Raw genomic sequence first — 14,342 nt, 5'->3', positions numbered from 1 at the left:
AGCTTATCCAACTCCACATTTTATTTCTGGATTGGTGACACCTCGAGCTAAATATATGAATGAGCACAGGACCAAAGCAAAATTGTGAAGAAATTAATATTTTGGAAAGTTGATAATACGTACTTCAGGGGAGAGAATGCCAGGTGGTTATTCATTCTTCTTAACCCAAACGTGATCAACCCCATGTGCACTCTATCTTCTCTGCTTGCTTCAGTGTGCTGGTTAAACAAGGGGAGGCTCTATTCCCGACAGAGGAGAGGAGTGGTGTGAAAATACCCAGCAGGCTAAGATAATAGGAGAAAAATACTTTTGAATTTTAACTGAGTCCCCCTGAGCTGCATAAGCAGAGTTCTTTGCGGTAATTTTTGTTAGTTTTAATTGTTTCTGTTTTACGATGGTAAAACAAAAAGTTTGTTTTCATTTTATGAACTATCTTTTTCTTCCATTCATTCATTTATGTGTGTGTTTATGGCAGTAATGAGCGGACACGTCCATAGCTTCCAATTTGGTTCTGGTATCTCAAAAAAGAGTTCAACTGAAAATAACATAAAACTAATCCAGGCTCTTTTTTAATTTTGGAGGAAATAACCTACCCAACATCACACAATAGTTACAGACAGACCGAGTACCAGAATGAAAGTCCCCTGACACTTAACACAGAACTCTGCATAATAAACCAAACTGGCTTTTCTATTAGCTATAATAATAATTATACTTTCCAGAAGGATCCATCTTCATTCACATTCAATCACGAATTATTATTACCAAAGAAGTGCTTTAATACAAAGTTTCCGACTCAGAACAAGGGAAGGAGAATACATTGGGATAGCCAGGTGGCCATATGGAGGGCACTGGGTGTCTAAGGAGCCAAGGAAGAGTAGCAGAAGATGTAAGTTAGTAATTTTTTAAAAAGGGAAAAGTGGGGTAATTATGTAATAAAAGCCCACTTTGCCTTGTTTCACAGTTCCAAGGGCTACACATTCACTGATGGTATAATAGAATATCAGAGTGATTTTGAAAGATTTCATAATTCAGTCCAGAGGAGGGAAGAGGGAAAAAGAGAAATGAGAAGGGAGGCAAAGAAGAGAGCCCTCCTCCCTTATTATCAATAGAAAAGATTACAGACTCCTTTCTTTATTCTCAAGGTATTTAAAATAAAATTACTGAGCAAGTTAGTGCATATTTCAAATATGGACATAATATGTGAGAGGGAGATCTACAGAGCATTAGGTTTATAAGAAAATAATCAATGGGGATTGAAGAGTGTACTTGTCGTCATGAGCACCAGGTGATGCATGGAAGTGTTGAATCACTATATCGTACATCTGAAACTACTATTACACTGTTAGCTAAATGTAAATTAAATAAAAACTTAAAAAGAAAATAATCTATTTGCCTGATGTCTTATGGAGTTGTATCACCTAGTCATACCCTAGTTATAGGTATCCGAAAGCAATGTGAGTAAGCTCAAGAATGAGATTTTAAATTTGGAGAGATGGACCTTCCATCAAATGCCAAATCCTCCATCTGCTCTGTTTAAGGATAGATACTGAAAGAATGAGACACAAGGAAAGTTGTAAACTTATGGGGTATGTGCTAACACAAAGAAGGAAAGCCATCTAACTCTAAAGATTTTCAGAAGAGACTTTGGCTTAACCAACTCCCCCCGCCCCCATCTTCCCCAAAGACAATCCCAGAAATAACTGGTACGCCGATGCGGCATTTGTAGCCTTTAGAAATACCTGTGGACTCTGCTTATGCTATTAAGATATAATTATGAAATATATGGTTGTTATTTTGACTGTAGTAAGCATTAATACATTGAAGCCCTCAACTACTGAGCATTTGTTCTTGTCCAGACCATAAACATCCATTCACACCTTTCAAAAGTTAAGTGCAATACTGTGTCTCAGATGGGAATAAAAAAGAGATACAAAATATTGAACTTGAAGTATATCCACCTGAGAGCAGAGCCATATCTTGGTCAATACAGGAGTGAACAGTTTTCCTAAACGTGAGATGGTATAAAGTGTCAGGTGAAAATAATGTCACCCCAAAAGTGAGGCAATGATATAGACAGAAATAATTTGTTGGACCTCCAACAACTCAACTCATTCATTCTTTCACTTAGTTTTAGAGCTTCTACCTAATACAAGGCACTATTCTAAGCTTTGGGTAGAACAATGAACAGAACCAAATCCCTGGCTCCATGGAATATACGTTCTCATCAGGACAACAGGTGATAAATAAATAAACAACTTTTTCAAATGTCAGTTGATGATGGGGCTCTGGGGGTGGGGTGGATTGTTACAAAGCAAGATCTGGGAGATTTTTTGTTTGTTTGTTTTGTTGTTGTTGTTGTTGTTTTAAATACAGGACAGTGAGAGAAGTCTTCTCTAATAAGGACATGTTTGAGCAGAGGCATGAAAACCATGAAGATACCCGAGGGTAGAGCATTTCAGATGGAGAACACAGAGGAGAAGCTCTGAGCTGGGAATCCGCTTCTCTTGTTTTGAGAAATATCAAGGAAGCCAGCATGGCCAGAGTTGACTGAAGAAGAGGAAAAGGTTAGGAAAGAACGTCGGATAGGTAACAGGGGTCAAAAAACATGGACTTATGTAAGGTCTTTGTCTTTTATTCTCAGAGACATAGAAGCTGTTGGAAGATTTATAGAGAAGAGTGACATAATCACTTATTTTTAAAAGATCGCTCTGCTGTGTGGAGAACAAACTGTGGAGCCCAGAGAGAGAAGAGGGGGGATAAATAGCTGCTGGAACAGCTCAAGGAGGAGATGATGGTCCATCTGATCAGACTGGTAGCAGTGATGGTATTAACTAGATGTATAAAGCAAGATTCCGTGGGGGAGGGCGGGGGAGGGGGACACTTAGCTAAACTAAGGCAGACCAAGAGAGGGGAAAAAATTTGAAGACAAAAAAGAAAGTAAAGAGTGAGCTAGAGGCATACAGATATAGATCACCAAATCCTGGAACATAACTTTGGGTGAAGTAATGGTGAGGAATAGTTCTTAAGGATGTTGGGGAGCTTTTTTTTTAAATGAGATGATTTTATGACAGTCTACATATGCTAAGATGTTAAGCTATTTGGATTAGTGTACTATAAGTTTCTCCTCGCTATCTGCCAGTGAGAAATTTTATAAATGCTTTCTCTGAAATATGTCTACCACTGATTTTTTTCCTACCCCCTAAAATACACTTTAAGAAAGTTTGTTATTTTCCTAAATCGAGAAAAAGTTGCAAAATGATGGCTGTAGTTGTGTACACGTACCAAAATGATACAAAACTAAAATAATACAAAACACTTGCACAGAAGATGCCATTATAAAAGTTGAAAAGAAAGAAATGAATATCACAAGAACTTTATACTATTTCTAGTAGCATGCCTTATTTGAGGAATTCAAAGTTAATTTCCTTAACTTCCTTAAAAAAAAAAAAAAACGTGTAACACTCTCATGGTATGAATCTTTTAGGCTTATGGTAGATCTTTAAAAAGAAACACTAGAAACTTAAATAAATTTTAAATCAACATTATCTTCCACAGAGTATATTTTAAGCCTTCCAAGATAGAAATCAAGAGAAATTAAAGAACATTAATAAACTAAAAATGCTGAGAGCTTTTAAACCCCCGAGGAGTCATCTGCTTCACAGCAATGCACTTTTACTACATTTAAATTTTATTTGCTTTTGCTAATAAAAATAATTTGCCATAGAGAAAGGAAAGAAGATGTATTTATCAATATAATGGGAAGGTATGTTCTAGAGATTCTTGGTCGACTGTAGGAAGAGGGGGGTATACAACTGAATGAGAAACTGAATTAAATTGGTAGAGTATAGGTCCAAGAACACGCGTCTTTTTTTTTTTTAAGATTTTATTTATTTATTTGAGAGAGACAGAGAGAGAGAGAGTGCGCATGTGAGCACAAGCAGAGGGGAAGGGAGAGGAGGAGCAGAGGGAGAAGCAGATTCCCCTCTGAGCAGGGAGCCGGATGCGGGACTCGACCCCCCGGGGACCCGGGGATCATGACCTGAGCCAAAGGCAGACGCTCAACCGACTGAGCCACCCGGGCACCCCAAGAACACATATTTCAAATATCAAGGAATTTAAAAGGTTGAACGTGGGCCTGCATAGATATTTTTATGGAGAAAATGCATTTTAAATAAAATTTTAGATAAAATTATATCAGTTGAGGTAATTTAGAATTTCAGTTTTCATAGAAAGCAAGTTGGACAGGTAATGAAATACAAGAAAGATAAACAAAGTTCGTAATTACAAAATGAAAAAGTATTAGGATCCAAAGCTGCAAAACATTAAAATATAATGTAGCTCTGAAAATGAAATGGGGGTGGTATACTTCATTTTTGAGCCCTGATACTCTTAATTTGACTGCTTGGCAAAAAACTCATGTAGTTAAACACAAATTCCCAGGCACTTCAATTATAAATTGAGATTATGCTAAGAATTAGAACAATACTTAATAATACTTAATAACAGCAAATTACTACAGCATCTATATAGAGAAAAATGGTTTTAACATATGCGAAAATAAGTCACCACATACATACAGGTTTATTTTTTCACATTAACATTAATAGTGTTGGAACATAACGAATCTAAAATTTCTTTAGGGACCTCTCTTCAGCATCTCAAAGTTCTAACATTAACCTTTTAATTAGTCTTTACATTTCACCAAAGTTTCTCTCTTTTTTGCTTCTTTTGTCTAGAAAATTGGGGGCGGGGTATGGATAAAAACACTGAGCAGAGCAAAAGAGTATGCACAAAAATATATCAGAGGTAAGGACAAGGCAAAAGTAATTAGCAAACAGAAGTAAGCATCAATTTATTTTAACTGGTAAGAATACACACAAGGAAAGAATATTCTACTATATGAGAATTTAGATAATTTAATAACAATGAATCTTCATAGGACCAATGCTGAGCTTAAGAAAAAAAAAAAAGGAATGGCATTTTTAAACAACCCCCCAAATTATGCTTAGGTAGAGTGCTGAAAGAAATATTAATGGGGTCCACTTGCAGGTTCTGATAAACAAATGACGAAGCTAAAGTTCTGGAACAAATGCATAAAAAAGCAATGAAAAGGACTTAAGCCCCATGAAGGGGAAATAACAACAACAACAACATCAACAACAACAACACAACCACAACAACAACTCTAGGAACCTAAAGTATTTTACTTGATAAAGACTATGGAAGTGATATGACTGGAGGCCAAGTATATTAAGAGATAGACAGTTGGATCTAAGAAAATATTTATGTCATCCGAAGAAGAACCGAACTAAAGCAAACTATGGCATATAACATTTGATTTAGGCATTCGATTCTCTGGGGATCCTATGCCTTGGAATATGTTTAAGGAAAGTTGCAAGTACCTGGATCACTTTCTCAGACCCTTAAGAAAATGCAACAGTCAGTCTGGGCTGAGTGGGTCTGATCAAGTTTGTTAGAACACTGTGAATCAGGGGGTGCACATCAGTAAGGTTACTTTGCAAATCTGTGTAAATCTTAGGCTCTCGCTGGCCCTGATTTAAGACACAGGTTTTCTTTATTCAAAGGGTGGTATGAATCTGGGCACTGGTTAGAACATTTGGGATCCATTCATCTATCACTAAGAGTACTTACTGCCGTCTATCACAAAGTTAAAGAAAAAAAAAAAGAAAAGAAAATAGTCTGAGTGTGCCAAGAATTAGTATTCAGTAATTGTAACGAAATTGTTATTATTTCTGAATTCAACTGGCGATTTGCAATTTTGTCTAGCAACAATCATGTCAAGAGAACTTCTCAGTGACACTGTCTCCTTACAAGTCAATGGCTTCTTTCTGATTTAATTTAGAGAGGCAGAGAATACGTGACCACTTCCTCCACTCTGCTTTCTATCAGTATTATAACTGAGAGCTGATGTACCCTGAGACGATCAACACAGAAATAGACAAGGGTGATGAGGCACAGCCAGCTATAAATCCTTAAAAATACCACAAATAATATGCCCTTTATGTAATTGAGTTCCGTATGCCTCACATTTTCTCTTGAAATAAAAATGTCTGGTAAATTTGTCTGGCTATGTTCATTACACTGTTATATGCCCTATGAGTCTCAGTCAAACCATGAAGTTATTTTCACATATTTAAATATACTTTTCATAAAGTATAATTCTAATAGCTAGTTGGTCTGTGTTTTTAAATTCTTGCAGGTACGAAGGAATAGAACTTCTCATTACAGGCTATCTGTAAATTTGATGTTCACCTTTTCCCCCTATTTTTATGGTGTGGCATATACAACAATCCCCCCCCCCCCACACACACACACACACACTTAGGTTTCTAGAATATTACAGGGATTTATTTTATTTGTAAAAGCAAAACCACCGTACGATCGTCAATGCAAAGAAATAAAACTTTGGTGACAGCTTACTTAGACACAACCATTAATAAATCTATTCATGTCATAATGTGATTAAAGGTCTCCTTCCACCCAGACTATGAATTCTGTGAAAGCAATATTCAATTCTAAAATTTCCATCACTCTGAATGCCAAAATATAAGTTGGGAAATTCTGAAAAACTGTTAAAAACAGTTAAAAATAATTGCTATTTGTAGGTAATTCCCTTTGAGTTTTCTAGTATCCATTGTAGTGCGATGGTAACACACTAATAATCTATGCATAAAAAGAAAGCATGTAGTGCACTGCTTAACCTGAATGATAAAAAGTATCGTCTTAGAAATTCTTGTACTTAAGAGTGAACTTTACGATGATTCTTTAAAATTGAGAGTCCTCTCTCCCTTACCTACAGGGATGTACCATCAAGTTTCCAGTCTCCTCTTTAAAAGTTAGTGGCTTAATCACAATCAAATATTTCTTTCACTTGGTCTGGGGTAGCAACGAAATAGTGGGGTTCTGAAGCAAGTGCTGAATTAAACGATCACTGAACATGGGTCTAGTTAAGTAATAAAAATTGAAGGAAGGAAGGGAGGGAGGGAGGAGAGAGAGGGAAGGGAGGGAGGGGAGGGAGGGGAGGGATGGATGGAGGGTGGGAGGAAGGAAGGAAAGAGACAGGACTTTAAAAACAAACAAACAAAAAAAACCTTCAAAACTGAAATGAAATTTCACGACCCTCACGGTCACCGTGTACATAACTCTACACCCGCTTTATTGACCGCAGACACAGATACATCAAGGCTGTATATTAACTGCTCAACGCTGCTAAACAAACGCTACACTTTAGAATCCCAGCACCCTGAGCTCATACGTGTCCACGACTCACAGCGACAGAAAAGACAAACAGGCCCCTTGACAGCTTGGACCGTTCCCCGAGGTCCGCCAGGCTGCGAGACCCAGGGGCGAGCGAGCCTCCGCGAGCTCCTCTCCGCCGGCGAGTTGACCTCCCTCCAGCACGACTCGCCGGTAAACCCGCCCCTCCCGTCCCCGCGGCTCGGCCGGACCGTCTGAGTTAGGAGCGCGCGCAAAGATGTGCCTTCCAGGCAAACTTTTGTTTCCTAAAAGTTAATCTCTCCAAATACTTCCAGTTGGAAAACGTCCACTTCAGCTACTTGGCACCCAGGGCGTCACTTTCTCCCCTCGGCTTACCTGCTCCTACTTAATCATCCTTCCAGGTCGGCTCTGGGCAGCTCGGGGAGGCGGCTCTGTGAGCGCTCCCGAATCCGCGAGCACCAGGTAGGGACGCATCCTACGCGCTCCCACGGGTCTCTCACTCCCTCTCCCTCCGGGGCCGTCCTCAGCAGCGCTCACCCGGGCTCACCCGGGCAGGCCGGGACGCCTGCCCACCTGGGCGCAAACCGTCCTCGAGGAATGATCCTCCAGATCGGGGGGCTGAGCGGATTTCCACATGTGGTTTGAGCAAGTGGGGGCGGGGGGGGGGGGCTGCAGTGCTGCAGGGAGCAGCTGTCCGGCGAGTGCTCTAAGTCTGTTGGTTAAACACGCGGAATCAACAAGCCCACAGATGGGTCCAGGTCCTCGGGGATCCCGGAGTCCGAGGAGCCCCCTAAGCAGTCGTCCCTACCGCCTGCAAAACTCGCACCGGTTGCGCCCTCGGAAGCCCCAGACTCGCACGCGTCCCTCCTCCTCGGTGTCTCCCCCACCCCGCGCCAGGTGCCCCGAGGCAGACTTACCCCAGGGGTCGCAGAGTCGGGAGAGGAGGGCAACTTTGGCTGCCCCCGCTCCGCACAGGCCCCAAGCCCTCGGCCAGCCGGGCTCCGAGGCGGCGCCCGCGCGCGGGTCGGGGTGTCTGGGCGCGTCCCGGCCGGCGGGGCGGGGAGAGGCGCGCGGGAGCCGCGCGGGTGGAGCGCGCGCCCGGCCACCCAGGGGGTCCCGCCGAGCCGCCGGCGCACCGGAGCCGCGGGGAGCGCGCAGGGCCCCGGGGGCCCCAGCAGCCCCGTCCCCCGCCCGCAGGTACGGGGCCCCCAGGTGCCCGCGCCCCTCCCACCCTCCCTCCCTCCCTCCCTCCAGGCCGGGGAGCCGCGAGTTCACCCCAAACCCACCCACAGAGTGAGGACACCTTCCCCCAAAGCCCAGGGCAAGTGAGACGCGCCGAGATCCCGGAGCATCCCCGGGGGCCAGGACTTTCCTCGCTCGGGAGACAGGAGTGTCCCGGGAACGCGTCTGGTTCCCAGAGAAGTACTTCTCCGAGGACCGCGGCGGCGCCCAACTTAGAGACGCAGGGGCGGGCGGCGTGCACTTGCCCAACCGAGTAAATAAAGGTCAGCAGTTGGATCAATAAAGTGTGTGCTTCCAAGCGCCAGATGTTTTTACTGTTGCTTCCCTTCCCGGGCGGGGGAGCGGGGGGGATGGGATGGGAGAGGGAGGGAAGCGGGGGGGGGGGGGGGAGGGAGGGAGGCAAAGGAAGAGACAACAAACAATAAAAATAAAAGGAGTCAACAAACACACATCTGGTGTTTCGACACACCATTTCCTCCGGCCGCGGTCTCTCCGGACGAGGCGGTATTTTGCATATTCAAGACTAAAAATCACCCGGGAGCCAAGGGCAGGCTCCCCGTCGTCGACTCTCCCTTCCTTACCCCCCCCCCTCCGTGCACACCAACACCCCCCCCCCCCCCCCGGGCCCGCTCCCAATCACAATGCAAAAAAGAACAAGTGGTGATGCTGGGTCCGGAAGGCGACCCCGACGCGGAGCCGAAATTTGACACATGTCACGCCCGCCCCGCCGCACCGAGCGCTGCTGCTGGGGCCAAACTTTGCCGCCGCCGCCGCCGCCGCGGGAGGAGCGCGCCCGCCGCAGAGTTAAAGTCGCCGCCCGGCCCGGCGCGGAGGTGGCCGGGACGGGGCGGGGTGCGGGGGCGCCGCGCGCCACAGTGAGGCCAAGAAACTTACCGCGACCTGGGACGCCGGGCCCGCGTCCCGGGAGGTGGCACCCGCCGCGCCGAGGCAGGAGCCCCCAAACCACACACACACCCACGAGCGAGTCCCGGCAGCTGCCGCCGCGAGTGTGCGCGCGCGCGCGTGTGTGTGTGTGTGTGTGCGCGCGTGTGCGTGCAGGGGGGCGGCGGTGCGCGCCCTGGGGGAGGGACGGGGGGGCCCGGAGGACGCCGCAGCCGGCGGACGCGGCCGCCGCATAAATACCCGGGCCGGGCGCTCGCGGGGCTGGAGCCGGGGCGCAGCGGCCGCCGCGGAGCTGCACGCGCCGGCGTGTCTCGCGCTTTCTCGGAGGCTCGCGCTGTCTCGCGCTGCCGCTCCCCCACCCCCACCCCCACCCCGCCCCCCCCGCCCGGATCTGTGTGCGGGTCCGTATGTGTGTCTCTGGGTGTGAGTGTGTGCGCCGGCGGGCGCGCGCTCCGGGCCGCGCGCATGTGTTGTTGGCGCTGCGCACTGCACACACGCGGCGCGCGGGGCCGCCTCTCCTGCGGGGGGCGCCGCCGAGGACTCCCGAAGTGCGGCTGGGCCGCTTGTTTGTTTTGTTTCACTTTGCCTTGTTGGTGCTGGTGGTCGGCGTCGTTCCCCCCAAAGTGCTTTTGGAAGCGGCCGGCCGGAATGCCTGGCGCGCGCCCCCCCAGCTCCCCCCGGCGCCCCCAACTTCTCGGCGGGAGGCGGGGCGGGGACGTCGCCGGGCTCCGCGGCGGAGCCTCCTGGCTGACGTCAGGTCCACCTGCTCTGTAAACAAGGCGCCCGAGAACTTGTTTGTTCGGCGCCAGGCCTCCCGCCACCCCCGCCGTCCTCCCCACCTCCAGCTCCGCCTCCTCCCGCCCGGCCCAGACGGCGCGGCGAGGGAGGGGGCGGGGAGGGAGCGGAGAACAAAACCGTATGCTGTACTGGCAGAGCCGAGTTGTGTCTGCTGCTTCTTGGCAGTCCCCAAAGTACGTCCCTCTCAGCAGACGGAGCTGCTGGCAAATGAAACAGGGGATTCCACGTGAAGTGCAGAAAGCCTCGAAGGGATGCAAAGCCCTCGGGGGCAGGGAGTGAAAAGTGCGCGGCGGTCGGAGCGGGAGGCCCGCGCGGCGTTCAGGGGCTCCCGGGGCTGCGGGGAGGCCGGGGGCTCCGTGCGTCCCTCCTCATTGTGGTCGGGGCTCCTGCCTCCCGGGGGCCCGAGGGGCCCGGGTCACCGGCCGGGGCGGGGCTTGGGAGGACGGGGCCCGCCGAGCCGGGACTTGCAGGGCGCGAGGCTTTGCAGACGGGCCCTGCGAGCGCCCGAGGGCGGCCGCGGGGCCCGGCAGGAGGGCGGGGAAGGCCCTGCCCGCGTCCGCTCCGCGCGCACTTCAAAGCCACCCGCGGCGCCGCCGAGGGATGCGCGGGCGCGGCCTCCGGGTCCCCGGCGCCCGCGGGTGGAGCGTGACCCCGGGGGGGACCCCCCGCCCGCCTCCCCCTGCCGGGCGCCCCGCGAGGCGTCCCGTTGCGGAGGGCGCGGAAACTTTCTCCCCAACGGCCGCCGCCAAGAGGCCGTGGCGCGCGGGGCGCGGGGCGCGGGGAGGGCGGCGGGGACCGGGGACGGGCGAGCCGCGCCAACTTGTCCGCCGAGGGTCCCTTGGCTCCGAGAGCCGCGCGCCCTTTCTGTAAAGCGCAGCGGCGAGCTCACGCGCACGCTGGCACCAGCCCTTCCCTCCAGTCCCTCCAGCGCCCGCAGGCCTCCCGGGGAGGAGGCGGCCCGGGCCCCGCGTCCCTAAACGCAGCGTCCGCTCCTCCGGGGGAACCGATGGAGCCTCCAAGGCCCCGGGGCCCCGGGGCACCAGGAGCCAGGGGGGGGAGCAGGACTCTGAACTGCGGGGCCCTCCCGTGGGCCTCCAGACCCCAGGTGGCCCCGCAGGGCCCTGTGGGTGACCTGCGTTCTCACTCTTTTTTCATAAAAAAAAAAAAAAAAATTTTGTCTTTTCCGAACAGCAGGCTGCAGAGTGGACAAGTAACCCAGGTTTTTGTGTTTTATTTTCCACCCTCCACCCCCGTCCCCCAAGATGGGAGCAGTCTCGAAAAAAAAAGAAAAAAAAAATCCCAAAACGCGAGACCCGCAGGGCCCTGCCTCGCCCTCCCGACACGCTGGGGATCAGTTCAGGTGAAGGGGTGTGCGTGTGGGCTTCGCGGACGGGGCCCAGGCAGAAGCGGGCTCTCGGAATTGGCCTGCGACTGGTTTTGGACGGGAAAGGAGCGAACGGCGTCGCGGTCCCGGGAGGGCCGGGCTGAGCCTTCCCGCCAGGTTTGCCCCCGGGGGGCAGGCAGGTCCCCGAGCCCCGCTGCGCCCCGTCCCCCCGCGCGCCCAGGCCCAGCCCGTCGGCCCTGCGCGGTGTGTCCCCCGGGGTCCCTGGGACCCGAGCGCGCCGAGGCCCATCCCGGAGCGGGGACAAGTTCAAGTCCCCAACGCGGGGCAGGAGGAGGGTCAGGCTCCCCCGCCGCGGAGAGGCGCGGGTTGGGTTACGCCTCTCACTTTTCTGTACCCAGAGCCACGTTTTGGGTGAGATTCGCAGCCTCTGACGTTTGTGTCTCGTGAGTACGAGTAGCCGGGAGCCAAGAGGTGCAGAAGCAGATGTCTGTGTGTCTGTCTGTCCGTCTGTCTGTCGGAGCGCCTGTTCCCACCTGGGCCGCGCGCCCTCGCCGAGCGCCCCGGCCGAGCGCGGCTGAGCCCGCAGCCCCCCCTCCTCCCCCGGGGTGGGGTGGGGGGGACCCCGCTTAACTTCGCCCCATTATCTCGTCTCCTGCTGCCATTTCCCGGGCCACCAACCCTCCTTCCCGCAGGGAAGACGCCCCGCGCCTGGAGAAAGCGGGTCCCCCCCGCGGAGCCCGAGCCTGCAGCCAATGGGCTGGGCCCGGGTTCGAGAGGTGAGAGTTCAGGCCCGGGGCTCGCCGCTCGGGCCCGGGCGCTCGCCTCCCCCCTCCCCCCTCCCCGGCCCCCCCCGGCCTCCCCCCTCCCCGGCCCCCGGCCCCCGCCCCAGGCCGCGCTGCAGACGCGGCCCGGCTACCGGGGGCTGCCACGGTGGCGCGTACTTTGCTGATGGGTGGTCATAAAATATATTTATTTGCAGTTCCTTTGCCTCGCCCGGCACCCCCGCCCCGCGCGGCCCGAACACTGCGGGCTTTGTTCGCCGCCGGAGCCCGAGCCCGAGCCCGAGCCCGAGCCCGAGCCCGAGCCGGCCGGGGGCTCCGCGCCCCGCGCGCACACACGCCAAAAAGTTGAAGCGTAATAATGGGAAAACCGGGTTTGCGCGGCCGAGGGAAACGCCGACAGGGCGAGCAGCGAACGAATAGTTTCCTGTTGCACGAGCCACCGGGCGGCCCGCGGGGTCCTGGCCGCCCTGCAACGACCCCCTCGCGGGCTGCCCGGGCGGGGGAGGCCGGGCCGCGACCCCGGGGCGCCGCGCACGGTGCAGCCGCAGCTCCCGCCTCCCGCGCAGCGCAGCGGGCGCCCCCGCCCCCCCCCAGGGCGGCTCCAGGGGCAGGTGGGACGGGCCCCCCCCACCCCGGCCCCCGCACGACGCTCCCCGACTGCACCTCGAAGTTCCCTCCCGAGCGCGTAATAATCGGTTTCAAGTGTATTTCCCGGGGAAACCGCAAATCAACAAATTCCGAGCCGCTGCCCCCCTCGCGGTGCGGGCGAAAGATGAATTCGTTTGCGGGGGGTCTCCGCGGGCGCCTCGCGCGTGGAACACGCGTCCCACGTGGGGGCAGGCGAGGCCGGGGCCGCGGGGAGCCGCGTGCGCCCGTGGCACGTGCGGGAGGTGCCGGCTCCACGCGTCGCCCCGGTGGGCCGCTTAGGTTTGTGCTTATTTGTTGCAAAAATACGATTATTCGCACACGGGCGGAGGGGGTGGGGGGGACTGGTTTCTCCAAAACTTTCGGTTAAACAATTGCATTTTCCCCCCCGCTTTAGAGCCTTTGCACTGGTGTCCTTGTGACTAAATACCCCAACCAGGCTGATGGGAGACCGGCGCTGGGAGAAAGGGGTGGGGGCACGTGTGATTAAATTAAATTTTCCCCGTTAGCGATACCATCTCCAAAGTTGTACCACTCGCTTCAAATGGCTTGAAACAAAAGTCGCCTTTAAACGCAAGGTAGAAAAAAAAAAATTTTTTTTTTTCCTTTCACGCAACTGGAACGGGCAAGTATCCGATTCCTATTTTTGCCCCGTTCTCCACAGTTTTCTGAAGACGAGCAAATAAACAGACTCCTTTCAGGCATTCTCCTATCACCACTCTCCTCCCAGGCACATTTTAGGAAAAAGAGAAAATTCTAGTTTCACGGAAGTCAAATCAAGGGTAATCTGTGTTACAGAGTCAAATTGAATGGAGAGGTTGCAAAATTGGTGGAGTTACACCACCATCTGTCGTTAAGCTTCGGGACTACAAAATTTGGGACCTGTAATAAATCTTAATGAGCTTTCCCAACTTTCTTAAAAAAAAAAAAAAAAAAAAAAAGATAACGGGCTATGCTCTTCGTATTTTTGTAACATATACACTAAATTAACTTGAATCCTAGAGCAACATAGATGCGTTCGTGTATTCATGCTTCCACCGAGATTCTCTCGTCCTCTCATCTTCAGAAGAAGAAAAAATAAATACCCCACATCTGCCGGCCTCCAGAATAAAGCCTTTTCAAATCGGCTGTGGACTGCAGGTTTCCATCACCCCTTGCTTCTAGGAGGCTGCTGGTAGAAAAGATGGGGCCTCCAATACAGGCCCCTGCCCCCCATGTCCTGGAGCCAATAATAGACTTTTAATTCTCTCTTGAATTTAACCTAGTTCTTTGTTAGTATGGCTACTCTTGAAACATTAGAAAAACAGCCTGTCTCTGCTAAGAGGTTGGCTGTGAGCATCTTTGAGAATTGTGGAAAGACAGCGTCAGGTTCCAGTTCTGGTTAA

At 51.5% G+C, this 14,342-nt stretch overlaps 1 protein-coding gene across 36 annotated transcripts in view; it reads right to left on the bottom strand.

The window, feature by feature from the left end:
• Window positions 1-9,710, bottom strand: part of FOXP2 (forkhead box P2) — a 553,446-nt gene extending 543,736 nt beyond the window's left edge. For 20 of the 36 annotated variants that reach the window (XM_072764793.1, XM_072764790.1, XM_072764800.1 and 17 more), the window contains exon 1: window positions 9,379-9,710. The gene's annotated coding sequence lies outside the window, so the exon portion shown is untranslated. Of the gene's footprint in view, window positions 1-7,617; window positions 7,862-8,159; window positions 8,282-8,528; window positions 8,682-9,378 lie in introns of those variants that run through there. The other 16 variants (XM_072764792.1, XM_072764808.1, XM_072764832.1 and 13 more) reach the window with 8 other exon arrangements.
• Window positions 9,711-14,342: the final 4,632 nt, after the last annotated feature.

Source organism: Vulpes vulpes, chromosome 7 (assembly GCF_048418805.1).
Source record: "Vulpes vulpes isolate BD-2025 chromosome 7, VulVul3, whole genome shotgun sequence".
Taxonomy (NCBI): domain Eukaryota; kingdom Metazoa; phylum Chordata; class Mammalia; order Carnivora; family Canidae; genus Vulpes; species Vulpes vulpes.
This window is presented reverse-complemented; position numbering and strand designations above follow the sequence as displayed.